Raw genomic sequence first — 21,852 nt, 5'->3', positions numbered from 1 at the left:
TCTACTGAAAAGACATTGAGAAGATAGCGTTTTTCAGATAAGTGATTTCATTGTAAAGATTGATAAGACTGATATTATTATTGAAACACTGTTTTTTTTTTTGGAAAGTGATTCTGAAATTGCGTCTTCATTCTTTTTGGGAGTTTTTTGACCAAGGATGTGTCTGCTGGCTTCAAGTTCTATTTGAAACCAGCTTGTCTATGTGGGTAGTTATTTTGAGAGTCCCTATTGGACACTGAAGTCTTTTCTCCCTTTTAGAGAAGATCTGATACGAAATCTTGAGCACATTGAGGGTGTGTTTTCTTTGCTACTATACTATATACCATATTTACCATATTATGTTTGCCATACTATGTCTGCCATGCTACAATCTCTCATGCCATGTTTGCCACACAGTTTTTGCTGCTCCATGTCTTCCATGCTATATTTCGTCATGCATTGGCCTTACCAATTTTGCCAAGTCATGGGGAGTGTGTGGCGCAGGGGTTAGAGCTACAGTCTCAGCACCCTGAGGCTGTGTGTTCAAATCCTTCACTGCTCCTTGTGACCCTGGGCAAGTCACTTAATCCCCTCATTGCCCCAGGTAGACTAGATAGAGTTTGAGCCCACCTGGACAGATAGTGAATATGATAAAGTACCTGAACGTAAACCACTTAGGATATATGTGGTATATAAATAATAAAATAAAAATAAATTATATTAGCCATGCTATGTATCACCATACCATGTTATGTCGTATCATGTTTTACCATGCTATGTTAACTATGTTTTGCCATCTCCATCAGACAATGTTTACCAAACTATCTTCTACCATACTATGTCTAAGACGCAGGGGTTAGAGATACAGACTTAGCACCCTGAGGTTGAGGAACCAAACCCCCACTGCTCCTTTTGACCCTGGGGCAAGTCACTTGGTCACCCATTGGATTAGATAGATTGTGAGCCCATTGAGACAGACAGGGAAAAATGCTTGAGTACCTGAATGAATCCATGTAAACCATTCTGAGTTCCTCTGGGAGAATGGTATAGAAAATTGAATGAATAAATAAATAAATATAAACATTCAAAAAGCAATTGTATAACTTCATAGCATTCTTCACACAATTTGTCAGGAGAGTCAGTAGCTGACATAGCTATGCTTTTGATTCCTGCGCCAGGGCAAACAAACTTCTGCAAAATAATTAAAGGAAAAAGGTTGACCATTCCATATACACTCATGAAAAAACTTCCAATAATTGGTTATAAAATCACTTCAGATACATTTATCATCCCTGTACCAGAATGTACTTGTGCCACACACTCTCTCTCCTCGACACATCTTCCACTACAATGGCCACTGGAGCTCTTTAACTATCAACAGGGCAAAAAAAATTACACACTATTTAAGTGAAAAATCCACAATTGTTCTTTATGGATGTCTGCAATTTGAAAATCTGCAAAGTATTTGAAGTGATTTGCTCTATTTTGGCTACTCTGTTATGGAGAAGGCATATGGTCCTGTTACTTTATTCCTTCTGCTTTATTCTGTAATATTATCTCAATTATTGTAATTCTCTTTTCCAAGGTTTATACCAGCCTAGCTTCATACAGTATAATCTCATTATAACGGACTTCAACAGACCTGGAAAAACAGTCCGTTATATCCAGAGTTGCATTTTTAAAAACCTTTATTTAGGTCAAATTGACACAACGTTCAATCAATGAATAACAGTCACTGCACAACCATATCAGCAACATCAAGAACAAAACTCAGCAAAATATTGGTATGGCACGAAATGATTGCAAAACCAGAGCACTAAAAAATGTTCTAAAGCATTATGTCGTACTGTACCGGAAAGAAAAATACTCTTGTCATTTTCTTCTGGGCCTCAAAATATATAAATAAATTGGAGAAATAAACTGTAATAATAAATTCACCAACCTGGGCTACATTTTGATATTATATCACCAGCATGCCATGTGTCTTGTAGGCGGAGCCTGCATGTCTGTTATAGTTGAAGAAAATTACAGCTAAAAGCGGCTCTGGGGACCAAATTGGTTGTTTGTTATATCCTAAAGTCCGTTATATACGAGTTTGCTATATGCAATGATTTTCTGTATGTTTATAATGGCGTACGGCCAGGACCAACAGACCTCGTCCACTATAGGCGAGGTTCCGTTATATGCGAGTCGGTTATAATGAGATTATATTGTAGTACTTCAAGTAACCTTAAGTACTTCAGCTACTGTAATACTTTAAATACATTGAGGCTGACATGATCAGATCAGTGTTGGTTGCTCTTGGCGCATTAAGTTAATTAGCAAGGAGGAGAGGGCAGCTCAGGCAGCAGATTTTTTCGGCTGATGAGACTTCAGCATCTCTGCTGTTGAATGGGTGCTGCAGCTTTGGAGGGGACCTGAGTGGTGTTGTGAGGAGCCAATTCTTTAACAGAACCTAGGCTGGAGGTGATAATGTCCCTGTAGAAGACTCTGGTAAAGCCTCACTTGGAGGTGTTTAATTTTGGAGGCCATATCTCACTAAAGACATACAAAGACTAGAATTGGTACAGAGCAAACTGATCAAAAGGTAAGAGGTCTCCATCAGAAGAAAATGAGACTCGAGTTCCTAAATATGTACTGTACTGTATACTCTGCAAGAAAAAATCAACACCTTCGAACTGTGGTGCTGGAGAAAACTTCTACGAATCCCATAGACAGCTAGGATCACCAACAAAGATGTTCGTGATCATATAAACCCAGAGTTGTTCCTGGAAGGCAAGATTACCAGACAGAAACTGACCTATTTTGGACATGTGATGAGGGCAAATTCACTCGAAAAGGAGGTGCTACTTGGAATAGTAAGTGGTAAAAGGAAGCAGGGGAGACCAAAGGCCCATTGACTGCATACCATCAAGAATGACATGGGAATGAACATCAAACAACTGAAATAAGCCATGGAAAACAGAGAAGCTTGGCGAGGACTGGCCTACAGAGCATCCAAGGGTTGGACACGACTGAATAGATAGTACTAGTAGTATACTCTAGAAGAAAGGAAGGGCAATGGATAGAAGTTAGCATACTTTTATATATTTGTAAGGCATTATAGACCAAACAAGCTTTTTCATAAGAGGAAACTAGAGGTCATGATATGACACTAATAAATCCCAATAAATAAACAAATATGAAAAGAATTAAAAACAACCTCAGGAAATATTTCTTCATGGGAAAAAGTTGTAGATGCCTGAAATAACCTCTGAAGAAGGTAGTACAGGCACAAATGTTGCTGGAATTCAAAAAAGAGTGAGATAAACACAATGAATCCTTAATTAGCAAAGGATGGAAACCAGCTGAGGAATGGCTAATCTTATCCTAAGAAACTGTGAAAAAAGTAGCCTACATTGTGTGGAAGGTACAACTTCCAAAAGAACAAAGGCATGGGGAAAGCAACCTGCAGTAACAACCCTACTCAGCATACTGGATGAACCAGACTTGTCTTTATCTGCCGTTATCCTTTCTGGACAGACTTCTATATAGTGTGCATAAACAACTGGTGATGAAAACCACCCGACACTATTCTATAAACAGTGCTCAACACTAGGAATTGTTTATAGAATAGCACATACCGAAGAGACACAATTGACTTTAGATGCAACCATTTACACCGATAAAAATGTGGTGCAAAACTTTGCACCTAAAATTGGGTGATGTGCTTATTCTATAATTATGCATATAACTTTGAGGAACTCCACCAATCCATCTATGGCTCTCCCATTTTCATTGCTCCTTTTTGATACTGCTTATACATTTTAGACATGAATTATACATCTTAATTTATGCACACAATTTAAATTTAAACCAATTAACATAACTGCTTGTCAAGGCAAAAGAGAACCGGCATGGCTTACTAGAGAGGTGAAGGAAGCCATAAAAGAAAAGAAGGACTCCTTTAAAAAATGGAAACGCACGAAAACAACCGAAGCTTGGAACAAACATAAAGATAATCAGAAGAAATGTCACAAGGCGGTGAGAGATGCCAAAAAGGACTATGAAGAGAAAATAGCTCAAGAGGCCAAAAATTTCAAGCCCTTCTTTAGATACGTAAAAGGAAAAAAACCTGCAAAAGAGGTGGTGGAACTGCTGGATGACCAGGGAAGAAAAGGGTACATCAAGGAAAACAAACAAATTGCAGACAGACTAAATTCTTTCTTTGCGTCTGTCTTTACGAAGGAGGATACCGCAACAATACCAGAAGCAGTGAAAGTGTTCAAAGGAGTAATAGAGGACAGCCTCACCACAGTAGAAGTGGACTTGGACCAGATATACTACCAGATCGACAATCTTAAAAGTGACAAATCTCCTGGACCTGATGGAATTCACCCGAGAGTCTTAAAAGAATTGAAAGTTGAAATCGGAGAGCTTTTGCAAAAACTTGCCAACCTGTCAATTAGAACTGGACAGATACTGGATGATTGGAAGATAGCGAACATCACGTCAATTTTCTAAAAAGGATCAAGAGGAGAACCGGGCAACTACAGACCTGTGAGTCTTATGTCTGTCCCTGGAAAGATGGTTGAAGCACTAATTAAAGATAGCATAGTCCGGCACTTGGATACACACGAACTGATGAGAGCCAGGAAAGGGAAATCATGTTTGACGAATTTACTTCAATTTTTTGAGACCGTGAACAAACAAATTGATAGTGGAGAACTGGTGGACATAATATACTTGGACTTCCAGAAAGCGTTCGACAAGATTCCACGTGAAAGACTTCTCAAGAAACTACAAAGCCATGGAATAGAGGGAGATATACTAAGATGGATAGGCAAATGGCTGGAGAACAGAAAGCAGAGAGTGGACATAAATTGGAAGTTCTCAGACTGGGAGAAAGTGACTAGCAGTGTGCCCCAGGGCTCAGTACTTGGGCCCATCTTATTTAATATTTTCATCAATGACCTAGAAGAAGGAATATCCAGTGAGATCATCAAGTTTGCAGACGACACAAAGCTATACCGGGCAATCAGATCGCAGAAGGATAGCGAGGAACTCCAGAGTGACTTGTGTCAGTTAGAGAAATGGGCGGAGAAATGGCAGATGAAGTTTAATGTGGAAAAGTGCAAAGTAATGCATTTAGGCAGAAAGAACAAGGAACACGAGTATAGAATGTCAGGTGCAACTCTGGGTAAGAGCGAACAAGAAAAGGACCTGGGTGTACTGATAGATAGGACCTGAAACCGTCGGCACAATGCGTGGCAGCGGCAAAGAAAGCAAATAGAATGTTAGGCTTGATAAAGAAAGGAATTACGAGTAGATCGGAGAAAATTATAATGCCGCTTTATAGGGCAATGGTCAGACCACACTTGGAATACGGTGTCCAACTTTGGTCTCCCAACCTAAAGAAGGATATAAAACTGCTGGAGAGGGTGCAGAGACGAGCAACAAAGCTAATAAAAGGTATGGAGAACTTGGAATACGAGGAACGACTTAAGAGACTGGGATTGTTCTCCCTTGAGAAAAGGAGACTGTGAGGGGATATGATTGAGATTTTCAAAATACTGAAAGGAATCGACAAAATAGAGCAGGAAAAAAAATTATTTACAATGTCCAATGTGACACGGACAAGAGGACATGGACTGAAGCTAAGGGGGGACAAGTCCAGGACAAATATCAGGAAGTTCTGCTTCACGCAATGAGTGGTGGACACCTGGAATGCTCTCCCAGAGGAGGTTATTGCGGAATCCACCGTTCTAGGATTTAAAAGCAAACTAGATGCACATCTCCTTACGAGAGGCATAAAGGGATATGGGTGACTAAAATTACGCCAGGTGTACACCTGGCTGGGCCTCCGCGTGTGTGGATCGCCGAACTTGATGGACCAAAGGTCTGATCCGGAGATGGCAGTTCTTATGTTTTTAAGTTGTGGGCACAAATTGAGCATGAGACCAAATATGTGTAATTTGAAGCACCATTTATAGAATTTGGGAGTATGCTGCTACAGTGTTTTCTTAGAAGAGCAATTTTTTATTTTGGATATTCCTTAATTGACAAACTGGCACTTAGATACTATTATCTATCGATGTCTATGTTCTGATTTTACAAAGCCTATAATATCTAAAACTGAAGAACATCTAAATGTCAAGCCCACTCCTCCCCTGAGTACTCAAGACAATCAAGAAAAGCAAATACCCAAAGCAATATTAAGAATTCAGGAAAAATACATTATTTTAATCCATAACAAGGATTTAAAGAGAGGACCAATCCATAAAATAGACTTGGGCATAATCAATAGTAAGATACATGATAGTTCGAACAGCAGGATTAACAATGAGTTACCAATTCTTGGGACCCTCTAACCTTTGTTTGGGATTTAAAGAATTACCCTTAAATATAATTGAAGAAACACAAGGAAATTTCAACAACTATGTTGCTCCAAGAGCAGGACATTAGATTTATACTCTCAGGGTCAAATTCTGTAAAAGACATCTGAAAACTAGGCATTGTATAGACAACTAGTGGGAAAATTCTGAGCACAGTTCTGTAATGCATAGACCTACTATAGAGAATTGCGTTCAGTGCCATTCAGCGAGTCTAGATCGTCTAAATAGTTAGACATCCTTTACAGGATCACCTTTTAGGCATAGAAACATAGAATATGATGGCAGAAGAGGGCCGGCGGCCCAACAAGTCTGCCCACTCAAAAACCCTCCCTCCCTGGTGTATTCATCTTTTATGCATAACTCTGTAGCACCCCCACCTGTTTGTCCCATCAACTTTTGAAGTCAAGTACGCTATTAGCCTCGACCACCTGGCATGGAAGTTTATTCCATCGATCAATCATAGATGTCTTCACAACGTCTACAACGTTATCTTGTCTCTTTATTATGACATCATTAAAATAGCGATTTTATACTGGCACCACTATTATATTTTATTTATCTTATAATCCTTTTTTTAAATTATTATTTTGCTTCCATCAGAGTGGGATTTGAACCAACAATGTCAGGGTGTTAAGTCTGTAGCTTGAATCATTGCACCACATACACTCAGATAGTAAACCACATTTCCAAAGCCAAGTTTATATCCTATTGATTTAGAAACAGTAATTTCTCTAGTGTAAATACAAAAAACAACAACATACAAACTGCAGATTATGTACAAGATGCAGGCGTTGTTTATTAAACCAATAAAAATGCAGTAAAATATACAACTTTATTACCAACTAAGGGACCCGACACGGTCCGTGTTTCGGATGACACGCCTTCCTCAGGGGTCCATGGTGGTTAAGGTACGAAACGAACCGCAAAAAAGATATCAAACAAACGCCTATGTGAACCAAATGTTGAAGAGCATATACTATGCAATGGCAATAAAAAAAATACACACACTCAAATAATAAATCACAATTCCAAAAGCCAAGTTATTTCCTCTTGATGTAGAAACAGTCATTTCTCTAGGATTAATATCAAACATGTACCTTCAACACTTATCTAATTCCTCTTTTGGCCTCTATGTTCCTCAAACTAGATGAAAAAAACCCAAAATATATATATTGCTTACTAAATTCTCTATTTTGTAGTAAGAGGACTGCTTGCAAAAGCGGGTCTACTACTGAGCACGAGTTGGGCGCTAGATAGGCTTCAGTTAGGTTGACGTGATTTAGGCATCACTTAAGCGTGCTTGAGGCATTTGCATATAGGTGAACGGGGCTTCTATTTTTTGATGTTTAATAATGGATTACTTAAGCAACGCACATGAAAAATATATATTGCATATTAAAACTTCTAAAAGATTAAGAAAAGAAAAGGAGATACACTACTTACAATGGCTGTAGTTCAGAGCTAGTAGACGTGCCTGGAGCACAAACTTGACATAATTGTGACATCATCAAGATGCACCTAGATAGCAGAATGCCACTAAAAAAATAGGAATATGTGCTGGGGTATCTAACCATACTTGGGATTTGAATCCATGACCTTTGGAAGGATAGAAGCAGTGTCTTTAACCACTGAGCCACAGGTGCTTTATTTGTGGCATGGGTTTCTGCCATGTGAGATGATACCTTAGAACATCATAAACCATCTCAGGGTTAAAATGAGTTTCCCTTTGGACCCTGGAAAGGGCAGAGTGCTAATGTAAATGGCAAAGTCCATACTCTTGTATGAGAGCAAATAAGAAGCTGTAAAGGTACTGAGGGGGGGGGGGGGTACATTTGAACTCATGACCTTTGGAAAATGGAAGCAGTGCCTTTAACCACTGAGCTACAGGACCTTTTGTTTAGACAGAGGTTCCCATTATTTTGTAGTGACATTCTGCATCTAAGTGCATCTTGATGATGTCACAATGATGTCAAGATGTTGCCTATTGGAGCATTTAGTGCCCCGGACCATGGTAAAAATCTCCATTGTGGCTTAGTAAAATAGGGCCTTATAGAATAAGCAGGATGTTGTCTTTCTCAAAGAGATGCAACACACGTGTCTGTGTTCTCCCTGCCTAGATGCCCTGTTATGTAAATATTATCCAAACAACTCAAATAAAAATATTTACAGCTAACCTTTTAAAGTTTAGAAGTCAGAAACCTTACGTAGCATATTCCTTTAAGGATGAATTTAACTAAAAAGAAATTTTCATATACTGTACTTTTCATCTGTCCTCAAATTATTTGCAATTTAAATGAGGGTAATAATTATTATTTCACAGCCTTGGAATTTGTATCTGTTGTTTGTGATGTTTAATTTTCAGCCTAATTAAATTAAACGACTGCTATGACAGCCTTATTATAAAGATAATTATAATATTAAAGGAACATTTTTGATTACATTTTGGAAGGTACTTATCTTTCGGGGTCCTCACAAAAACAGATGGTTTGAGAATATTTTTTTCTTTAATTTAAAATGCAGAATTCTGCTTTTTTTTTTTTTTTTAACATTATGTGTTCCTCAATCTTGTTTAGTCTTTTCTCTCTCCTTTTTCTATCTTCGTCAAATAAAACCAATATGAGTGACTTATCCAACTTCACATGCATGGAGCAATACAATCAAAAAAGAATGCTCAGAAATATCAAACAACTGTCCTTTACAATTATTTTCCTCCTTCTAGAATCATGTTTTCCCAGATCTCCTTTTTACTTTCTTCCTTTTTTTATTTTAATCTTGCCAAAATAAAGCAGTTGGAATAAAAGGTGTGCTATCTTTAATTTGACTTCCCCTATATCCATCTATAAGTATCTATTTATGATGTAGATGTATCAATAGCAGTGGCGTACCAGGGGTGAGTGGCACCCCCCTCTCCCGTCCTCTTCTCTGCCCTCCTGCTGTGCGTACGCGCCCTCTTCCCTGTACCTTTTTATCTTCAGGGCGAGAAGCCATAAACTTGCTGCTAACGTTGGCCTTGGTGTTCTCTCTGACATCACTTCCTAGGCGTGGGTCCCAGGAGTGACGTCTGAGAGAGCGCCAAAGCTGACGCAAGCAGTGAGTTCGTGGCTGCTCATGCCAAAGTTAAAAAGGTACGGAGAGAAGGGGCGCGCGTGCGGCAGGTGATGGAGTGGGAAAGGGGTGGAGAGCAGGAGGGGCCTAAGGCTCCAGGGCCTATTCTGATTGGCCCAGGTGCCTTAAGCCCCACCTGTGGGCGGGGTTTTGGGACAGCTGGGCCAATCCGGCCCCATTCTGCTGTTGGCTGCCTGCCGGACAGGCGGGTTTGGCACCCGTCTGTCCGGCCACCTGAAAAAAAGTATGGGGAAGGGAGGTGGGGGGGTCGTGGGGTCTGCCAGGGGGTCGTGGGTCGGCTGGAGGGGCGATCGGGGGTTCTGGGGGGGCAGTCGTTGGGGGGAGGGGGGGTTGCGTCGAGGGCAGGTGGGCCTGGGATCCCTCCTGCCCGTAATGTAGTGCGGGGTGGGGGTAGGGGGTCGCTGGGGCCAGGAGGGTTTGGGCTCCCTCCTGGCTCGAACGAGTAGCAGCGGGGGAGTTGCCAGGGCAAATGTCGGCAGGTGCAAAATGTCCATTCTCAAAAAATACATCCATAAGATTTTTTTTTCCGAAAATCGTCTATCTGGACGTCCAGGCGGTTGATCATCCAAACCGCAAGTACATCTATCTTTATACCACATTCTCAACCAAATATTCATCCAAGTCTGAAACGTCCAGAACAAGACCTTTTGGGTGTGGGAGTGGCCATCAAAGTGATAGATTGGCCACCCAGACATGGCAAGAGAGCAGTGGGGCGCTTTACAGGGCACTGCTGTGAACTTCACAATAAGGGTGCCACAAACATCTCAACAGAACTCCCTTATAGGTCATGGTGAGCCCTCCAAAAGCCACTATACCTACCTGTCTATAACCTCAATAGTCCTTATGGTTGCAGGTGGCACCTATATGGCAGGAGAGTAGGCTTTTGGTGGGCTTACATTTTTCACCATAAATAAAGTGGTTAGAGTGGTTTATGAGTCTGGGTCCTCCTCTCTATGGTTCATTAGTTCACCCTACAGGCTAGTGAAGGCACCTCTGTACAGCTCTACTAGGCTTTCCTATGCCAAGTGCTGATGTACAGGTATGTACATTTTTATTCTGATTTTTATGGTGGTGTGAGGGGGTCAGTGAACATGGGGGAAGTGTGTAGGGGTCTTTACTTTGTCCCTGTAGTGGTTCTATGGTCACTTTGGATACCTTTTGGGCACTTATACCTGTTTTTAGATCGCCTAAGTCACAAAGTATAAGTTCCACCTAAGCAGTCTCATCAAACTTTCAATTATCCCTGCAGTACAACTAAATCTAGGTCCTGCCCTAACTACTCCTCCAAAGCCACCCCTTTCTGCTCTGGGTGCTCAACAGGATTCAGAGGCCAACTTGGATGTGTTTTTAGATATATTTCTGTTTCGATTATGGCCCCTTAGACTATAAGTGATAAATAAATACTTAAATAAATAAATAAATAAATAAAATACTGTATTTATGTATTTATTCATTCAATTTAATTCATATATAGCACTTAACATGTCTTAGGAAACGGAATTCATATAACATTAATCAAATTTAACAAATTCTGTATAAGCAAACTAAAAAGCAATGAATTCCCTATAAGTCCACAATTTAAGGGAGGAGAAATTTAGGAAAAGAGGCTCTCTTATCAAAAAGAAAATCAACTAGAAGCTCAACAAGATCTGAGAGAAGTTAAATCTAATGCCTTGGTGTATGGACAAGGATTAATGGGGCTGAGGAATAAAGTAGAAAAAATGGAGAATTATACTCAGAGGTTGAATCTATGTTTTGTCAACTTTCCCCAATCAAAAAATATTGCTCCCCCCCCCTTGAAATGCTTAAGAAATATCTGATGGAAATACTGGGGGTTCCTAAAGAAGCTGAACCTCCTTTCTCCCGTACATATTTTTTGGCAGAAAAAAAATGACAGGCTCTGGGACAGGAAGAATTGTCAATGGACAGCTTGAATATCACACAACTTTTAGAAATATCTTTAGAAGAAGAGTGTTTAAGAACTACACTTTTAGTCTTAATTGTTAAATTTGTTTAAATGTTATTTTAAACCTTGTTCAACGCTTTGTAGTTTCGAAAAAGCGTTTAATCAAAAATCTGAATAAACAATAAACGATTTGTATTTGAATCTGATAACTGGGTGATGAGACTTTATTTTCGTAATAGTGATAAGTTGCTGAAAACGTGTTAGCTGTGGCTCTTCACGGTAGGGACTCACCAGGGCAGTGAACTTGCGTCGGTGGGGATCGCCCTTCCCTGGGAGAGCAGGAGAGTCGAGGCCAGTAAACCCCCCCCCCAAAAAAAAAAAACAACCCAGCAAAAACAGATACCGAATGAATGCGCAGACCATCTACAAGGAAAGCAGATGGTTTGCGCATGCATCAGGATCGTACACTAATGACCCGTGCGGTCGGAGGGGGCATTCCTCCAATCGCCCTCATTTTAATGTTTTTGTTTCGTGAATTCGTTGGGCCTCCACGGATCAGCCACGGAGAGTCAGGTTAGTGAATCTAGCCCTTTATCTGGTATAGAAAGTGAACAAGCTCTACACACTTGTACTTACTAGTGCTGCCCGATTCATGATGAATCAATTCTCGATTCAATTAAAAAAAAAATTTGATTCGATGACCGACCCTTCCCCCCGTGCCTTCCTAAAGCAGGAGCGGCAGCGCTGCCTCTTGCTAGCTGTCCGCTGCTGCTCCTGCTTGAGGGGGGAGGGTCAGTCAGAAAGGCCTGCATGTTCCCCCAGCTTCCCCGCTCTTACCTTAAGCTAATAGGGCAGCCTGCAGGATCGCTGGTGCTATAGCGATCCCTGCAGCTGCCCGTCGTACTCAGCGGCATGTTCTCTCTGCTACGGTCCTGCCCCTGCTCTGACATTAGTGGCAGGATCGCGGCAGAGAGAACGTGCCGCTGAGGGCAACGGGCAGCTGCAGGGATCGCTATAGCACCAGCAATCCTGCAGGCTGCTGTATTAGCTGCTTAAGGTAAAAGCGGGGAAGCTGGGGGAACATGCAGGCTTGCGGGGAGGAAGAGTGCCTTTACGGCGAGAGGTAGGCCTTCGAGGGGAGAGCAGGCCTTCACGGCGGGGAGGCAGGCCTGTGCAGAGGGAGGAGGAGGAAGGAGTAAGAGAAGGGAGGGGAGATGCCAGACCTAGGGTGAAGTGAAGGGAAGAGAGAAACCAAACCAAAAAGAGGGGGAGGAAAGCAGAGGAGAGGTCCTGGACTAGTGGAGAGAGAAATGCAAGACCACAAGGGGAAGGGTACAAGAGGGATAGATACTGCTCCAAAGTATGTGGGCAGGGTGCAGGATGGCAGGAGAGATAGTAGGAGAAAGCCTGTACCTGGGTTAGGGGATATAGGAGGTAAGGAAGAGAGAAAGAAGAAGCTGGATATGGGGAGAGACATGAAACAGAGATAAGATGCTGGCATGGAGGGAGCATAGGAACAGGAACACAAAGGGGACACTACTGGAGAGAGGGAAAGGGACACAGGAGAGAGATGCTGGATGAAAGGGTAGTTGAGAAAAGGAGAGATGGTCGACCTGTGGATGGTGGGGGTCCATCGCTGCAGCTGCGGGGGGATGGAGATGAAGAAAAGGAAAGATGCCAGACCTCCGGGGGAGGAAAGGGAAACAGAAGGGGAGAACAGAGATGGAAGATAGATGGTTAGCACTGAGAAAGAAGAAAGAAGGAGAGCCTGATGGATGGTTAGCACGGAGAAAGGAGAGCCTAATCAGAAGACAACCAGAGCCTGGGACCAACATGATTTGAAAAATGACCAGACAACAAAAGGTAGGAAAAATAATTTTATTTTCTGTTTTGTGATTACAATATGTCAGATTTTAAATGTGTATCCTTCCAGAGCTGGTGTTAGACTGCGAACGTGAGCTAGGATTTAACAGAGAGAGGAAAAGTATTTTTTGATTGTTTATTTTGTTTACACCACAGCACCAGTGTGGGTAGGAGAGGGCAAAGGGGGTGAAGAAGCTATAAAATAAACCCACCAGGATGTTTGGAAAAAACTACCTAATTGGGCAGGAAAATTGAATCGGATTGAAAAATCGATTCAATAGGCTGAATCGAATCAAATTGAAATTTTTTTTCCTGAATCAGGCAGCACTAATACTTACCAATAAAGTACTTAATTTTATTTACACCACTCTTGTCACCACCCATGCTAACACGGGCACGATCCAGGCAGGTCTGACGAATTCTGGAAACTAAAATATGCAGATGGGGGCAATCGGAGGAACGCCACCATCTGCCTGCATGGATCGCTGTTGTGCGATCTGGGCGCATGCACAGACCGTCTGTAGATGGTCTGCGCATGCTTTTTTTTAAAAAAAAACTTTATGGCAGGCACATTTCTCAGCTCAGCCACTGCCTCTGCCGCCTGCTTTCACTCTCCCCCAGCCTCGTTGCAAGCCTGTGTCTCGGGGCGATTTCCTGCTTTGCCAGTGTCTCTGCTGGCCCCACGCAAGGTTAATGGCAGAACGTGCAGGAGAGTGCGCTTGCGGAGGGACGACTTCTAGCAAAACACTGTATTAAAAAAATAAAGAGTAGGTCTCGGATTTCAACCTGGATTGCAGAGCAGTTAGTCAGGTTTTTAAGCCCTGCGAGCCTGTGGTTTTAACCTGCTTTAAACCTGCGGGTTAAAACCACGGGCTCACAGGACAGGAAGGGCAGGAGAAATTCGGGGCAGAATAGGGTGGTATTCAGGGGGAAGATCGGGGCAGAGCAGGGCAGCATGCAGGGCAAGCATCAGGAGACAAGAAGCGGGGCAGAGCAGGGCGGCATTCGGGGTGAGCAGGCAGGAGAGATTGCAGAGCAGGGCTTCCAGAGTCGGAAAGATGTTTTCGACTGGTCCCCAGCATTCGCTTCTTCAGTTGATCGGCCAGCCCAGTCGGATCGAGAATTTTGTGTTGTGAATCGCATCCCTGCCTACTTTGCATGCGTTTCACCTCATTTGCATGCACAGATTTGAAACGGATCGCAGGAGAGATAAGTGAATCAGGCCGGAGGGAAATGTGCTTATAAGGGGATCGCAAACTGATCGGTACATGATCGGTTTGCTTGTGAATCTAGCCCAAACTAAGGGGGGAATTTATCAAGGGGTGCTAACCAAGTTAGCACATGCTAACAATTTCTTTTATTCTACCTTTATTGTCTGGACCTTTTAGTTTTTTAATCATCTTGCTCCCAATCGCTGGTTTCTGCTTTCCTTTGTCTGCTCTTGTTGGTTCAAATTATCTCCTATACTTTTGTCTTTTCTTTTTTTGAGAAGGAGAGAGAACACTATTGAGGGCTTGTGCACCAGATATGGTCTACTTATAGTTTAGAAAAATCTTTGATACAGTTGCTCACAGAAGCTCATAAATAAACTGAGCAGCTGGGGGGTTGGCTCCAAAGTGGTGAACTGACAGACCACAAAAGGTACCCGTCACTCAGAAGAAAGAAAAGGTATGTAGGAGAATGCCTCATAGATTGGAGCTGGGACGGATTTTGTTCAAAATCTTTGCGAGCAATATTCCTCATGGGTTAGAAAGAAGAAAAAAATCCCTTTTTGTGGATGACACAAAAGGTTTGTAACAGATAGAGTAGAAAATTGTGAGAAGTGGTCTAGAAAAATATCTAAATGGTGAAGTAATGAGACAAGTAAATGGCCAAAACCAGAATGATGCTAGGCTGCCTAGAGAGAGGCACAAGAAGCAGAAAGGAAGAGGCGATAATGCCTCTGTACAAGTCACTGGTAAGGCCTCACTTAGAATACTATATTCAATTTATAGGGCTTTATATAGCCTTGAAGCTGTTCAGAAGAAATGGTATGGGGTCTGTACCTGAATACATGAGAAGAGAATTGAAGACCTTAGAAAAGAGAGGGGACAGAAAAGATATGATAGAAATGTTTAAATACTTGAAAAGAATTGAAGAAAAAGACAAGGAAGTTATAGAACTAGAGGATATGAAATGAAGCTATAGGGAAGCAAACTTTAAAGCTACATCAGAAAATAATTTTTCATGGAAAAGATTGTGGATTACATTTAGTCGATGCCACAATCCAAAGTGACTTACAGTGAAGCTGAAACAGAAAACACATATTACAGGCAACCTCCCCATATACTTACCTGAACAACAGGATTTTCCCATTCCCATTCCCATTTCATCTTCCCTTCCCTAACCTCTGTCTAGAATTCCCTTTGTCTTTCCTTCTCCCTGCTCCATGTTCAGCATTTCTCCTTCCTTTCCCCATGTCCTTCCATAGCCCACCATCTTTCCTTCTCTAGCTACCTATAGTCTAGCCTCTCCTCTTCCCTTCCTTACTCCCTGGGTCCAGCATCTTCTTTTACTATCCCTAACCCTCATCTCATAAGAACATAAGAACATAAGCAATGCCTCCACTGGGTCAGACCTGAGGTCCATCGTGCCCAGCAGTCCGCTCACGCGGCGGCCCAACAGGTCCAGGACCTGCGCAGTAATCCTCTATCTATACCCCTCTATCTCCTTTTCCCTCAGTATCCCACGATCCCTTTATCCCTCAGGAATCCATCCAATCCCTGTTTGAATCCTTGTACCGTACTCTGCCTGATCACTTCCTCCGGTAGCGCATTCCAAGTGTCCACGACCCTTTGGGTGAAAAAAAACTTCCTTGCATTTGTTTTGAACCTGTCTCCCTTCAGTTTCTCGGAATGCCCCCTCGTATTTGCTGTCCCCTTTAGTCTGAAGAATCTGTCCCTATCCACCCTCTCTATGCCCCTCATGATCTTGAATGTCTCTATCATATCTCCCCTGAGCCTCCTCTTCTCCAGAGAGAAGAGCCCCAGCCTATCCAGCCTCTCAGCGTATGAGCAGTGTTCCAGCCCTCTTACCATTTTCGTTGCTCTCCTTTGGACTCTCAAGTACCGCCATGTCCTTCTTGAGGTGCGGCGACCAATACTGAACGCAGTATTCCAGATGTGGACGCACCATCGCTCGATACAATGGCATGATGACTTCCCATGTTCTGGTTGCTATGCCCTTCTTTATGATGCCCAGCATCCTGTTGGCTTTTTTCGAGGCTGCTGCGCACTGTGCAGATGGCTTCAGTGATGCATCCACCATCACACCCAAGTCTCTCTCGAGTCTGGTGTCTCCCAACAATACCCCCCCTAATTTGTAACTGAACAACGGGTTCTTTTTCCCTATATGCATGACCTTGCATTTGTCCACGTTGAAGCGCATTTGCCATTTGTTTGCCCAGTCTTCCAGCTTGTCTAGGTCCCTTTGTAGGTCCTCACACTCCTCCCTGGTCCTAACTCTGCCGCACAGTTTGGTATCATCTGCGAATTTTATAACCTCACACTTTGCCTCCTTTTCCAGGTCATTGATGAATATGTTGAAGAGTAAAGGCCCCAGCACCGATCCCTGTGGCACACCGCTCGTGACTCCCCGCCAGTCAGAATACTGACCCTTTACTCCAACCCTCTGCTGTCTGTCCGACAGCCAGTGCTTGATCCATCTGTGCACATCCCCTCCCACCCTGTGGTTCCACAGCTTCTTAAGTAGCCTTTTATGTGGCACCTTGTCAAAAGCCTTTTGAAAGTCGAGGTAAATGATGTCTCAATCAACTTCTCTTTCTTTCCTAATACCCATGTGTAGCTTTCCTTTTCTCTTTTCTCCCTATGCTCCATGTCCAGCATTTCCTCTCCCGTGTCTAGCATCTCCTTTTTCATCAACAACTGCTATCGTATCAAGCAGCAACATGGGGTAAAGACCTAGAAAAACTAATTGCACACACGAACAATTATGGAGAATTTAGGAAACACCTAAAAACTTACCTGTTCCTGAAATACCTAGACAACGAACCAGGCCATCAACCCCCCTTGTAACATCATCATATACCAGAACTTGTAAAATGTTAACCCTAACCCTACACACAAACTGTTGGCACTATTTGATGACATTATCAGATGCACACTGTTATTCTCTTCAATTCGTTGTATGTACAGCTCTATTCATTGTATCTACAGCTATTATTTATTGTATTTACAGTTTCTATTTAATGTAAACCGCCTAGAAGTCGCAAGATTGCTGGCGGTATATAAGAATAAAGTTATTATTATTATTATTATTTCACCTGTTCTTTCTCTGGCATCTCACCTTTTTTACCTACCCCAGCCTCACATCCAACATCTGTCTTCTCCTTCTCTTCCCTTTTTTTCCCACTACCCTACCCTTCTATGTCTAGTATCTCAATTTCCTAACCCCCTCGTGTCCAGTATCTCCCCCTTGCCCTGGGAGAGTATATCATGCAATTTTAAAATCATAAAGTCACACAGAAGAGAACTACCTAAAATCCTCAGCTTAAAGATAAACAATGTTATTTATTTCAATAGCAAACAAGATTTGCATACATGTTTGTAACAAGGAAAAAATGGAGTGTTCCTTGTAATGACTTTTATTGGATTAGCATAAGTAATGTAAATAGATATTATTGTCTGATGACTCCTCTCTGTCACAAGTAGAGAATGACATGGGAACAAGTTTTCGCCATCCCCAAAAGATCTCTCTATCCCCGCCCCATCCCCTCAAGCTCTGTCCCTGCCCCTGCCCCATTCCTGCAAGCTCTGTCCTCATTTGTTCAAGCCTTGAACACTTTTAAATCATAATGGTTCGAGGTTTGTGCGGTTAAGGCAGGGCTGGCAGGAATGGGACAGGAACAGAATTTGCAGAGACGGGACGAGAACAAATTTATTCCCCTGTCATTCTCTAGTCACAAATAATCCTTGACATCAGTTTATTTAATACTGAACGGCAGTGGAACTTTTGTGGACGTACAGGCATCAAATGCTTGAATGGCACTAGAGTTCAACTCAATTTAATGTTTCCATAATGAGAAGTAAAGGAACATTTAGTTATTATGAAAACAGAACCAGAAGGTAGTAGTGCACTTACAACCACAGTGACTGTAGGAGGCAAAATATTTCAGTTCCTTTTACCTAGTCGAAATCCATAGTGTGTTTTATATCCTTAAGCTTTATTCATGCACTAGTTCCATGGAGTTCAAGTCATTCAACAAAACAATGAGTGCTGTGGATGCATACAGTGACTTGTAAAAAGTCTTCACATCTTCATACATTTTTTCACATTATGCTGTCGAAAAAAATTCAATTCAAAATGCATTAAAGTAGGAGTTTGTTTCGGTGATCTGTAAAACATATTTTATATTTTCCACACAAAAGAGCAATTAATAGAAATATGGATATAGTAAATATGAATTAGAAACCAGAAAGTCTTAGAAACATAGAAACATGATGGCAGATAAAGGCCAAATGGCCCATCCAGTCTGCCCATCCATAGTATTCACTATCTCCTCCTCTCCCTATTGGCTAAGGCTCTTAACATTTGCATCTCCTCTTCCTATAGGCTAAGGCGCTTTACATCTGCATTGTGATGTCATAGAACTTTATGGTTATAGAAACATAATGGCAGATAAAGGCCAAATGACCTATCCAGTCTTCCCATCCGCATTAACCATTATCTCTTCCTTTCTCTAAGAGATCCCAGATGCCTCTCCCAGGCTTTCTTGAATTCAGACACAGTCTCTGTCTCCACCACTTCTTCCGGGAGACTGTTTCACGCATCTACCACCCTTTGAGTAAAAAAGTATTTCCTTAGATTACTCCGGAGCCTATCACCTCTTAACTTCATCCTATGCCCTCTCACTGCAGAGTTTCCTTTCAAACGAAAGAGACTTGACTCATGCGCATTTACATTACGTAGGTATTTAAAAGTCTCAATACTTGGGGGTCCGCTTATTAAGCTATGTTAAACATTTAAAATTAAGTCTACTTCTTGTTAATTAGTAGCAAAGAACCACACTAATGTAAAATGGATGGCCAGCCACACACGACTGGTATCCAGGACCTGCCGAAGATTGACCTTTGATTTGAAAACTTATATTATAGATTGACCTACTGTTGCTCTGTTTTGTGACTGAGTTTTGGCTGTACTGCCTGTTTTTCAATAAACATATTAAAAAAAAAAAAATAAAAAAAAGAGAGGCTTTGCGGTATTCAGTTAGCGAGGGGTAAGATTAGGCACGAAAGGTAATTTGTTGTTAGCAAATATCAAATGCTAACCAACATGCGGTTACCACAGGACCACTTACAGATTCCTAAACAGGAGACACAAGTGCTTCTGTACCAACTCCAAAGTACCAATGCACTGATGGAACTTTTAATACGGTCTCTGTATAAACAAATTCTGGGAATTCCCCCTATGGTTGCCACATTATATTTGCAGCTATGTGTGGTAAAGTCCTGCGTTAAGCCACGGTCAAGATGGCTGCCGAAGCTCTAAGCTGAGTGTCACACGCTGGTGAGCTCTTCACTTACTTTTGATTCCGCGTTGAATTTTCGGCAGAATGCCCAAGCGGAGGGGTCAGAGCACGGCTGGGGCCTCGCGGAGCTCCGTCGGACCAAGCTTGGGGAACATTGAGGAGCTGTTTCGCCGCATGCAGAGTTCCCTGCAGTCAGAGGCGTTCCCGCTAGAGACGCCCCGAACGGGCAGAACGGAGGCGATCTCTCAGGGACTTGAGATCACGCTAAGCCCCGACACAAGGGCTCCGCCCCCACGCCCTCAGGTTACCAGATCCCCGCGGGAGGGGGAACTCTCCAAAGAGGGAGTATCTTCAGCCCTGGAGGCCGTTGTCAATCATGGAGGGAGCAGGGATCCAGACTCTCCATATTTTCAAGAGAGTCTGTTTGAAGAAACAGAGGAGTCGACAGCAGAGGAGAGCGGACAGATCCAGGAGTTTCACCAGTGGGAGAAGAGTCTGCAGCTTATTCCTTTCATCTTCAGAGACCCCAAGAGGTAACACTTGAAACTATCTGAGACCTGGTTGCTAATATTCCTAATTTGTTAAAACCTCAATTAAATCAAATAGAAGGGAAAATAAGACATCATGATAAAGAAATAAAAGAAGTAAAAAAGGAAACAACAGAGCTTAGAAAAGAGATTGTCAGCATTAACCAGGAGTCAATTAAGACCAAACAAATTTATGAAACAATAATTAAGGACAATACCAATCTTAGAAGAAAGTTAGAATCCTTGGAAAACTTTTCCCGTGGAAATAATTTAAGATTGGTAAATTTTCCTAAGGTCTTGATGATTACACCTTGGGAGATGCTGAAAAGATATTTAATGGAAATTTTGAGTTTGTCTGAAAATATGATACCACCATTTACACAAGTTTATTATCTTCCTACTAATCAACGGAAACAACAGCAAGAGGTTGAACAGGAAAATTTGGATGTGTCCTCGAATACTGAAAAGGCAGTCCCAGCAACCTTATTATTAACAGTGGCATTGGCCCCGGACAAAAACTGGTTACTGAGACTTTTCTTTACAAATAAAATGAAAACCTTTTTAGGAGTGCAGATACAAATGTATCCTGATCTTGCCAGAGAAACCCAGAGGCGTCGTAAAGAATTTCTATTATTAAAGCCAGGGGTATTGGCCCTTGGGGCAACCTTTTATTTACGTCACCCATGTAAATGCATAGTGTATTATTCTTCTCAGAAATTTGTCTTTTTTGATCCTTCACAGCTGGTGACCTTCCTGTCGCTGTCTCGCTTGGAAAAAGAAAAGGACAATAAGATCTAGCCATAGATGGGAAGTTATTAGGGAACTTTGAGCTCAGCTTAGATTAATCTCAGCATTATTTGTTTTTTCTTTTTTAATTTAAACTGTCCTTTGTACATCTTGATCTTCAAAGTGGACTTGAGTTAAAAATTTAAGTAACATAATGGAGTTTTCTTTTTGTTTTCTCTGAAAATATGGATATGTATTATTCGTTTGTTTCTTTGATTTTTGGACTTGATTATGGCTATGTATCCTTAAACTTAAATTTTTGCTTTCTGTACAAGTTATACTTGATAATTATTTATAAAATGATAAATAAATAATAAAAAAAAAGGGTACCTTGAAAGTAATGAAAGCTATTAGTTATTTAGGATAAGTGTCTGCCAACTTTGCACAATGGAATGGTGCCGTTTTTGCCAATCGTCTATGGCAGTGCATCGCAAACTGTGTGCCACGGGACAGCAGTGTGCCTCCTGTAAGCAATCTCCTGCTGCCGGCATCTCTTCTCTCTGCCGGCCCTTCTCTCCAGTGCAGGTCCTTCTCTCAGCGCAAGGACCGTTTGAAGGGCCTTTGCGCATGCACTGATGTCGGCGTGCTGACGTCATGCATGCATGTGACGTTAACACGCCAATGCCAGCGCACTTCCAGGTGTCTCGAGCTGGGGACACTAGGTTTAGTGTGCCCCGGCTGTAAAAAGTTTGCGAGATTCAATTCTTTGAGTCTTACCACTGATTTTCTATAGGGCTTTTAATGGATTGCTTGGGGCATTTGCTT

General features: G+C 42.0%; 1 long non-coding RNA gene across 2 annotated transcripts in view; it reads left to right on the top strand.

Annotated features, from left to right (window-relative positions):
- LOC117351897 overlaps positions 1–21,852 on the top strand; it is a 212,152-nt gene that overhangs the window by 19,906 nt on the left and 170,394 nt on the right. The gene's annotated exons all lie outside the window — the stretch shown is intronic.

Source organism: Geotrypetes seraphini, chromosome 18 (assembly GCF_902459505.1).
Source record: "Geotrypetes seraphini chromosome 18, aGeoSer1.1, whole genome shotgun sequence".
In the NCBI taxonomy this organism is placed as follows: domain Eukaryota; kingdom Metazoa; phylum Chordata; class Amphibia; order Gymnophiona; family Dermophiidae; genus Geotrypetes; species Geotrypetes seraphini.
The sequence above is the reverse complement of the archived record's forward strand: the minus strand, read 5'-3'. Positions and strand labels throughout refer to the sequence as shown.